Below are 10801 nucleotides of genomic sequence, written 5' to 3'. Positions count from 1 at the left end.
GTTGCCCGGAAGGTAGAATTGGCCATCACCTTCAAACTGGTTGCAATTAATCCTGTTATACGATGGAAAAACTGTTGCATTTTTATTGCATTTTATGCTTCTGGCGTTCACTTCTTGGGCCCTAACTATTCGATCTGGCGAAACAACGGCCTAGTGTGAAGCCTAGCTTGCCGGGAACGTAGAAATGACCAATACTTTCACACTGTTTGCAATTATTCCTTTTATACGATGGAAAAGCTGTTGTATTTATATCGTATTTTATGCTTCTGGCGTTTACTTCTAAGGACCTCACTATTCGATCTGGTGGAGCAACGCCCTAGAGTGAATCCTAGGTTGCTCGGTATGTAGAAATGACCATAACTTTCAAACTGGTTGCAATTATTCGTTTTATACGATTGAAACGCTGTTGTATTTATATCGTATTTTATGTTTCTCGCGTTTACTTCTGAGGACCTAACTATTCGATCTGGTGGAGCAACACCCTACAGTGAATCCTAGGTTGCTCGAAATGTAGAAATGACCACAACTTTCACACTGATTGCAATTATGCGTTTTATACGATGGAGACGCTGTTGTATTTATATCGTATTTTATGTTTCTGGCGTTTACTTCTAAGGACCTAACTATTCGATCTGGTGGAGCAACGAACTAGAGTGAATCCTAGGTTGCTCGGAATGTAGAAATGACCATAACTTTCACACTGGTTGCAATTATTCGTTTTATACGATGAAAACGCTGTTGTATTTATATCGTATTTTATGCTTCTGGCGTTTACTTCTGAGGACCTAACTATTCGATCTGGTGGAGCAACACCCTAGAGTGAATCCTAGGTTGCTCGAAATGTAGAAATGACCACAACTTTCACACTGATTGCAATTATGCGTTTTATACGATGGAGACGCTGTTGTATTTATATCGTATTTTATGTTTCTGGCGTTTACTTCTAAGGACCTAACTATTCGATCTGGTGGAGCAACGCCCTAGAGTGAATCCTAGGTTGCTCGGAATGTAGAAATGACCATAACTTTCACACTGGTTGCAATTATTCGTTTTATACGATGAAAACGCTGTTGTATTTATATCGTATTCTATGCTTCTGGCGTTGACTTCTTAGGCCGTAACTATTCGGTCTGGTGGAGCAACGCCCTGGAGTGAAACCTAGGTTGCCCGGAACGTAGAATTGGCCATCACTTTCAAGCTGGTCCCAATTATTCCTGTTATATGATGGAACCACTGTTGTACTTTTTTTTGCATTTTATGGTTCGGGCGTAGACTTCTAAGGCCCTAACTATTCAATCCGTTGGAGCTACGACCTAGGGTGAAGCCTAGGTTACTCGGAAGGTAGAAATGACCCTAAGTTTCATGCTGGTTGCAATTATTTGTTTCATACGATGGAAAAACTGTTGTATTTATATCGCATTTTACGCTTCTGGCGTTGACTTCTAAGGCATTATCTTTTCGATCTGGTGAAGCAACGCCCTAGAGCGAAGCCTAGGTTGCCCGGAACGTAGAATTGGCCATCACTTTCAAACTGGTTGCAATTATTCCTGTTATATGATGGAAACACTGTTGAATTTTTTTTGCATTTTATGGTTCGGGCGATCACTTCTAAGGTCCTAACTATTCAATCTTTTGGAGCAACGCACTAGGGCGAAGCCTAGCTTGCTCGGAAAGTAGAAATGACCATAAGCTTCATCCTGGTTGCAATTATTCGTTTTATACGATGGAAACACTGTTGTATTTTTATTGCATTTTATGCTTCGTGCGTTGACTTCTAAGGCCCTAACTATTCAATCTGTTGAAGCAACGCCCTAGGGTGAAGCCTAGGATGCTCGGAAAGTAGAAATGACCATCAGTTTCATACTGGTTGCAATTAATCGTTTTATCCGATGGAATAACTGTTGTATTTATATTGTATTTTATGCTTCTGGCGTTGACTTCTAAGGCCCTAGCTATTCGATCTAGTGGAGTAACGCCCTAGAGTGAAGCCTAGGTTGCCCGGAAAGGAGAAATGACCATCACTTTCAAACTGGTTGCAATTAATCCTGTTATACGATGGAAAAACTGTTGTATTTTTATTGCATTTTATGCTTCTGGCGTTCACTTCTTAGGCCCTAACTATTCGATCTGGTGCAACAACGGCCTAGGGTGAAGCCTAGGTTACTCGGAAGGTAGAAATGACCATAAGTTTCATACTGGTTGCAATTATTCGTTTTATACGATGGAAAAGCTGTTGTATTTATATCGTATTTTATGCTTCTGGCGCTAACTTCTTAGGCCGTAACTATTCGGTCTGGTGGAGCAACGCCCTGGAGTGAAACCTAGGTTGCCCGGAACGTAGAATTGGCCATCACTTTCAAACTGGTTGCAATTATTCCTGATATATGATGGAAACACTGTTGTATTTTTTTTGCTTTTTATGGTTCGGGCGTTGACTTCTAAGGTCCTAACTACTCAATCTGTTGGAGAAACGCCCTAGGGTGAAGCCTAGCTTGCTCGGAAAGTAGAAATGACCATAAGTTTAATACTGGTTGCAATTATTTGCTTTATACGATGGAAAAACTGTTGTATTTATATTGTATTTTATGCTTCTGGCGTTGACTTCTAAGGCACTAACTATTCGATCTGGTGGAGCAACGCAATAGAGTGAAGCCTAGGTTGCCCGGAACGTAGAATTGGCCATCACTTTCAAACTGGTTGCAGTTATTCCTGTTATATGACGGAAACACTGTATTATTTTTTTTGCGTTTTATGGTTCGGGCGTTGACTTCTAAGGCAATAACTAGTCAATCTGCTGGAGCAACGCCCTAGGGTGAAGCCTAGCTTGCTCGGGAAGTAGAAATGACCATAAGTTTCATACTGGTTGCAATTAGTCGTTTTATACGATGGAAAAGCTGTTGTATTTATATCGTATTTTATGCTTCTGGCGTTGACTTCTTAGGCCGTAACTATTCGGTCTGGTGGAGCAACGCCCTGGAGTGAAACCTAGGTTGCCCGGAACGTAGAATTGGCCATCACTTTCAAACTGGTTGCAATTATTCCTGATATATGATGGAAACACTGTTGTATTTTTTTTGCTTTTTATGTTTCGGGCGTTGACATCTAAGGCCCTAACTATTCAATCTGCTGGAGCAAGGCCCTAGGGTGAAGCCTAGCTTGCTCGGAAAGTAGAAATGACCATAAGTTTCATACTGGTTGCAATTATTCGCTTTATACGATGGAAAAACTGTTTTATTTATATTGTATTTTATGCTTCTGGCGTTGACTTCTAAGGCACTATCTATTCGATCTGGTGGAGCAACGCCCTAGATAGAAGCCTAGGTTGCCCGGAACGTAGAATTGGCCATCACTTTCAAACTGGTTGCAATTATTCCTGTTATATGATGGAAACACTGTTGTATTTTTTTTGCATTTTATGGTTCGGGCGATCACTTCTATGGTCCTAACTATTCAATCTTTTGGAGCAACGCCCTAGGGTGAAGCCTAGCTTGCTCGGAAAGTAGAAATGACCATAAGTTTCATCCTGGTTGCAATTATTCGTTTTATACGATGGAAACACTGTTGTATTTATATTGTATTTTATGCTTCTGGCGTTGACTTCTAAGGCACTATCTATTCGATCTGGTGGAGCAACGCTCTAGAGTGAAGCCTAGGTTGCCCGGAAGGTAGAATTGGCCATCACCTTCAAACTGGTTGCAATTAATCCTGTTATACGATGGAAAAACTGTTGCATTTTTATTGCATTTTATGCTTCTGGCGTTCACTTCTTGGGCCCTAACTATTCGATCTGGCGAAACAACGGCCTAGGGTGAAGCCTAGCTTGCCGGGAACGTAGAAATGACCAATACTTTCACACTGTTTGCAATTATTCGTTTTATACGATGAAAACGCTGTTGTATTTATATCGTATTTTATGCTTGTGGCGTTTACTTCTGAGGACCTAACTATTCGATCTGGTGGAGCAACACCCTACAGTGAATCCTAGGTTGCTCGAAATGTAGAAATGACCACAACTTTCACACTGATTGCAATTATGCGTTCTATACGATGGAGACGCTGTTGTATTTATATCGTATTTTATGTTTCTGGCGTTTACTTCTAAGGACCTAACTATTCGATCTGGTAGAGCAACGAACTAGAGTGAATCCTAGGTTGCTCGGAATGTAGAAATGACCATAACTTTCACACTGGTTGCAATTATTCGTTTTATACGATGAAAACGCTGTTGTATTTATATCGTATTTTATGCTTCTGGCGTTTACTTCTGAGGACCTAACTATTCGATCTGGTGGAGCAACACCCTAGAGTGAATCCTAGGTTGCTCGAAATGTAGAAATGACCACAACTTTCACACTGATTGCAATTATGCGTTTTATACGATGGAGACGCTGTTGTATTTATATCGTATTTTCTGTTTCTGGCGTTTACTTCTAAGGACCTAACTATTCGATCTGGTGGAGCAACGCCCTAGAGTGAATCCTAGGTTGCTCGGAATGTAGAAATGACCATAACTTTCACACTGGTTGCAATTATTCGTTTTATACGATGAAAACGCTGTTGTATTTATATCGTATTTTATGCTTCTGGCGTTGACTTCTTAGGCCGTAACTATTCGGTCTGGTGAGGCAACGGCCTGGAGTGAAACCTAGGTTGCCAGGAACGTAGAATTGGCCATTACTTTCAAACTAGTTGCAATCATTCCTGTTATATGATGGAAACACTGTTGTATTTTTTTTGCATTTTATGCTTCGGGCGTTGACTTCTAAGGCCCTAACGATTCAATCTGTTGGAGAAACGCCCTAGGGTGAAGCCTAGGTTGCTCGGAAAGTAGAATTGACCATAAGTTTCATACTGGTTGCAATTATTCGTTTTATACGATGGAAAAACTGTTGTATTTAAACTGTATTTTATGCTTCTGGCGTTGACTTCTAAGGCACTAACTATTCGAACTGGTGGAGCAACGCAATAGAGTGAAGCCTAGGTTGCCCGGAACGTAGAATTGGCCATCACTTTCAAACTGGTTGCAATTATTCCTGTTATATGATGGAAACCATGTTGTATTTTTATTGCATTTTATGCTTCGGGCGTTGACTTCTAAGGCCCTAACTATTCAATCCGTTGGAGCTACGACCTAGGGTGAAGCCTAGGTTACTCGGAAGGTAGAAATGACCATAAGTTTCATACTGGTTGCAATTATTCGTTTTATACGATGGAAAAGCTGTTGTATTTATATCGTATTTTATGCTTCTGGCGCTAACTTCTTAGGCCGTAACTATTCGGTCTGGTGGAGCAACGCCCTGGTGTGAAACCTAGGTTGCCCGGAACGTAGAATTGGCCATCACTTTCAAACTGGTTGCAATTATTCCTGTTATATGATGGAAACACTGTTGAATTTTTTTTGCATTTTATGGTTCGGGCGATCACTTCTAAGGTCCTAACTATTCAATCTTTTGGAGCAACGCACTAGGGTGAAGCCTAGCTTGCTCGGAAAGAAGAAATGACCATAGGTTTCATCCTGGTTGCAATTATTCGTTTTATACGATGGAAACACTGTTGTATTTTTATTGCATTTTATGCTTCGGGCGTTGTCTTCTAAGGCCCTAACTATTCAATCTGTTGGAGCAACGCCCTAGGGTGAAGCCTAGGATGCTCGGAAAGTAGAAATGACCATCAGTTTCATACTGGTTGCAATTAATCGTTTTATCCGATGGAAAAACTGTTGTATTTATATTGTATTTTATGCTTCTGGCGTTGACTTCTAAGGCCCTAGCTATTCGATCTAGTGGAGTAACGCCCTAGAGTGAAGCCTAGGTTGCCCGGAAAGGAGAAATGACCATCACTTTCAAACTGGTTGCAATTAATCCTGTCATACGATGGAAAAACTGTTGAATTTTTATTGCATTTTATGCTTCTGGCGTTCACTTCTTAGGCCCTAACTATTCGATCTGGTGAAACAACGGCCTAGGGTGAAGCCTAGCTTGCCGGGAACGTAGAAATGACCATTACTTTCACACTGTTTGCAATTATTCCTTTTATACGATGGAAAAGCTGTTGTATTTATATCGTATTTTATGCTTCTGGCGTTTACTTCTAAGGACCTCAGTATTCGATCTGGTGGAGCAACGCCCTACAGTGAATCCTAGGTTGCTCGGAATGTAGAAATGACCATAACTTTCACACTGGTGCAATTATTCGTTTTATACGATGGAAACGCTGTTGTATTTATATCGTATTTTATGCTTCTGGCGTTTACTTCTAAGGATCTAACTATTCGATCTGGTGGAGCAACACCCTAGAGTGAATCCTAGGTTGCTCGGAATATAGAAATGACCATAACTTTCACACTGATTGCAATTATTCGTTTTATACGATGGAAACGCTGTTGTATTTATATCGTATTTTATGTTTCTGGCGTTTACTTCTAAGGACCTAACTATTCGATCTGGTGGAGTACCGCCCTAGAGTGAATCCTAGGTTGCTCGGTATGTAGAAATTGACCATAACTTTCACACTGGTTGCAATTATTCGTTTTATACGATGAAAACGCTGTTGTATTTGTATTGTACTTCATGCCTCTGGCGTTGACTTCTAAGGTCGTAGCTATTAGATGTGGTGGAGCAACGGCCTAGAGTGACATCTAGGGTGCTCGGAACGTAGAAATGACCATTACTTTCACACTGGTTGCAATTATTCGTTTTATACGATGGAAAAGCTGTTGTATTTATATTGTATTTTATGCTTCTGGCGTTGACTTCTAAGGCCCTAGCTATTCGATCTAGTGGAGTAACGCCCTAGAGTGAAGCCTAGGTTGCCCGGAAAGGAGAAATGACCATCACTTTCAAACTGGTTGCAATTAATCCTGTTATACGATGGAAAAACTGTTGTATTTTTATTGCATTTTATGCTTCTGGCGTTCACTTCTTAGGCCCTAACTATTCGATCTGGTGAAACAACGGCCTAGGGTGAAGCCTAGGTTACTCGGAAGGTAGAAATGACCATAAGTTTCATACTGGTTGCAATTATTCGTTTTATACGATGGAAAAGCTGTTGTATTTATATCGTATTTTATGCTTCTGGCGCTAACTTCTTAGGCCGTAACTATTCGGTCTGGTGGAGCAACGCCCTGGAGTGAAACCTAGGTTGCCCGGAACGTAGAATTGGCCATCACTTTCAAACTGGTTGCAATTATTCCTGATATATGATGGAAACACTGTTGTATTTTTTTTGCTTTTTATGGTTCGGGCGTTGACTTCTAAGGTCCTAACTACTCAATCTGTTGGAGAAACGCCCTAGGGTGAAGCCTAGCTTGCTCGGAAAGTAGAAATGACCATAAGTTTAATACTGGTTGCAATTATTTGCTTTATACGATGGAAAAACTGTTGTATTTATATTGTATTTTATGCTTCTGGCGTTGACTTCTAAGGCACTAACTATTCGATCTGGTGGAGCAACGCAATAGAGTGAAGCCTAGGTTGCCCGGAACGTAGAATTGGCCATCACTTTCAAACTGGTTGCAGTTATTCCTGTTATATGACGGAAACACTGTATTATTTTTTTTGCGTTTTATGGTTCGGGCGTTGACTTCTAAGGCAATAACTAGTCAATCTGCTGGAGCAACGCCCTAGGGTGAAGCCTAGCTTGCTCGGGAAGTAGAAATGACCATAAGTTTCATACTGGTTGCAATTAGTCGTTTTATACGATGGAAAAGCTGTTGTATTTATATCGTATTTTATGCTTCTGGCGTTGACTTCTTAGGCCGTAACTATTCGGTCTGGTGGAGCAACGCCCTGGAGTGAAACCTAGGTTGCCCGGAACGTAGAATTGGCCATCACTTTCAAACTGGTTGCAATTATTCCTGATATATGATGGAAACACTGTTGTATTTTTTTTGCTTTTTATGTTTCGGGCGTTGACATCTAAGGCCCTAACTATTCAATCTGCTGGAGCAAGGCCCTAGGGTGAAGCCTAGCTTGCTCGGAAAGTAGAAATGACCATAAGTTTCATACTGGTTGCAATTATTCGCTTTATACGATGGAAAAACTGTTTTATTTATATTGTATTTTATGCTTCTGGCGTTGACTTCTAAGGCACTATCTATTCGATCTGGTGGAGCAACGCCCTAGATAGAAGCCTAGGTTGCCCGGAACGTAGAATTGGCCATCACTTTCAAACTGGTTGCAATTATTCCTGTTATATGATGGAAACACTGTTGTATTTTTTTTGCATTTTATGGTTCGGGCGATCACTTCTATGGTCCTAACTATTCAATCTTTTGGAGCAACGCCCTAGGGTGAAGCCTAGCTTGCTCGGAAAGTAGAAATGACCATAAGTTTCATCCTGTTTGCAATTATTCGTTTTATACGATGGAAACACTGTTGTATTTATATTGTATTTTATGCTTCTGGCGTTGACTTCTAAGGCACTATCTATTCGATCTGGTGGAGCAACGCTCTAGAGTGAAGCCTAGGTTGCCCGGAAGGTAGAATTGGCCATCACCTTCAAACTGGTTGCAATTAATCCTGTTATACGATGGAAAAACTGTTGCATTTTTATTGCATTTTATGCTTCTGGCGTTCACTTCTTGGGCCCTAACTATTCGATCTGGCGAAACAACGGCCTAGGGTGAAGCCTAGCTTGCCGGGAACGTAGAAATGACCAATACTTTCACACTGTTTGCAATTATTCGTTTTATACGATGAAAACGCTGTTGTATTTATATCGTATTTTATGCTTCTGGCGTTTACTTCTGAGGACCTAACTATTCGATCTGGTGGAGCAACACCCTACAGTGAATCCTAGGTTGCTCGAAATGTAGAAATGACCACAACTTTCACACTGATTGCAATTATGCGTTCTATACGATGGAGACGCTGTTGTATTTATATCGTATTTTATGTTTCTGGCGTTTACTTCTAAGGACCTAACTATTCGATCTGGTAGAGCAACGAACTAGAGTGAATCCTAGGTTGCTCGGAATGTAGAAATGACCATAACTTTCACACTGGTTGCAATTATTCGTTTTATACGATGAAAACGCTGTTGTATTTATATCGTATTTTATGCTTCTGGCGTTTACTTCTGAGGACCTAACTATTCGATCTGGTGGAGCAACACCCTAGAGTGAATCCTAGGTTGCTCGAAATGTAGAAATGACCACAACTTTCACACTGATTGCAATTATGCGTTTTATACGATGGAGACGCTGTTGTATTTATATCGTATTTTATGTTTCTGGCGTTTACTTCTAAGGACCTAACTATTCGATCTGGTGGAGCAACGCCCTAGAGTGAATCCTAGGTTGCTCGGAATGTAGAAATGACCATAACTTTCACACTGGTTGCAATTATTCGTTTTATACGATGAAAACGCTGTTGTATTTATATCGTATTTTATGCTTCTGGCGTTGACTTCTTAGGCCGTAACTATTCGGTCTGGTGGAGCAACGGCCTGGAGTGAAACCTAGGTTGCCAGGAACGTAGAATTGGCCATTACTTTCAAACTAGTTGCAATCATTCCTGTTATATGATGGAAACACTGTTGCATTTTTTTTGCATTTTATGCTTCGGGCGTTGACTTCTAAGGCCCTAACGATTCAATCTGTTGGAGAAACGCCCTAGGGTGAAGCCTAGGTTGCTCGGAAAGTAGAAATGACCATAAGTTTCATACTGGTTGCAATTATTCGTTTTATACGATGGAAAAACTGTTGTATTTAAACTGTATTTTATGCTTCTGGCGTTGACTTCTAAGGCACTAACTATTCGAACTGGTGGAGCAACGCAATAGAGTGAAGCCTAGGTTGCCCGGAACGTAGAATTGGCCATCACTTTCAAACTGGTTGCAATTATTCCTGTTATATGATGGAAACCATGTTGTATTTTTATTGCATTTTATGCTTCGGGCGTTGACTTCTAAGGCCCTAACTATTCAATCTGTTGGAGCAACGCCCTAGGGTGAAGCCTAGGTTGCCCGGAAAGTAGAAATGACCATAAGTTTCATACTGGTTGCAATTATTCGTTTTATACGATGGAAAAACTGTTGTATTTATTTCGCATTTTATGCTTCTGGCGTTGACTTCTAAGGCACTATCTTTTCGATCTGGTGGAGCAACGCCCTAGAGAGAAGCCTAGGATGCCCGGAACGTAGAATTGGCCATAACTTTCACACTGGTTGCAATTATTCGTTTTATACGATGAAAACGCTGTTGTATTTGTATTGTACTTCATGCCTCTGGCGTTGACTTCTAAGGTCGTAGCTATTAGATGTGGTGGAGCAACGGCCTAGAGTGACGCCTAGGGTGCTCGGAACGTAGAAATGACCATTACTTTCACACTGGTTGCAATTATTCGTTTTATACGATGGAAAAGCTGTTGTATTTATATCGTATTTTATGCTTCTGGCGTTGACTTCTTAGGCTGTAACTATTCGGTCTGGTGGAGCAACGCCCTGGAGTGAAACCTAGGTTGCCAGGAACGTAGAATTGGCCATTACTTTCAAACCAGTTGCAATCATTCCTGTTATATGATGGAAACACTGTTGTATTTTTTTTGCATTTTATGCTTCGGGCGTTGACTTCTAAGGCCCTAACGATTCAATCTGTTGGAGAAACGCCCTAGGGTGAAGCCTAGGTTGCTCGGAAAGTAGAAATGACCATAAGTTTCATACTGGTTGCAATTATTCGTTTTATACGATGGAAAAACTGTTGTATTTAAATTGTATTTTATGCTTCTGGCGTTGACTTCTAAGGCACTAACTATTCGAACTGGTGGAGCAACGCAATAGAGTGAAGCCTAGGTTGCCCGGA

The sequence above is a fragment of the Calliopsis andreniformis genome, unplaced genomic scaffold (assembly GCF_051401765.1).
Source record: "Calliopsis andreniformis isolate RMS-2024a unplaced genomic scaffold, iyCalAndr_principal scaffold0017, whole genome shotgun sequence".
Lineage (NCBI taxonomy): Eukaryota > Metazoa > Arthropoda > Insecta > Hymenoptera > Andrenidae > Calliopsis > Calliopsis andreniformis.
The sequence above is the reverse complement of the archived record's forward strand: the minus strand, read 5'-3'. Positions refer to the sequence as shown.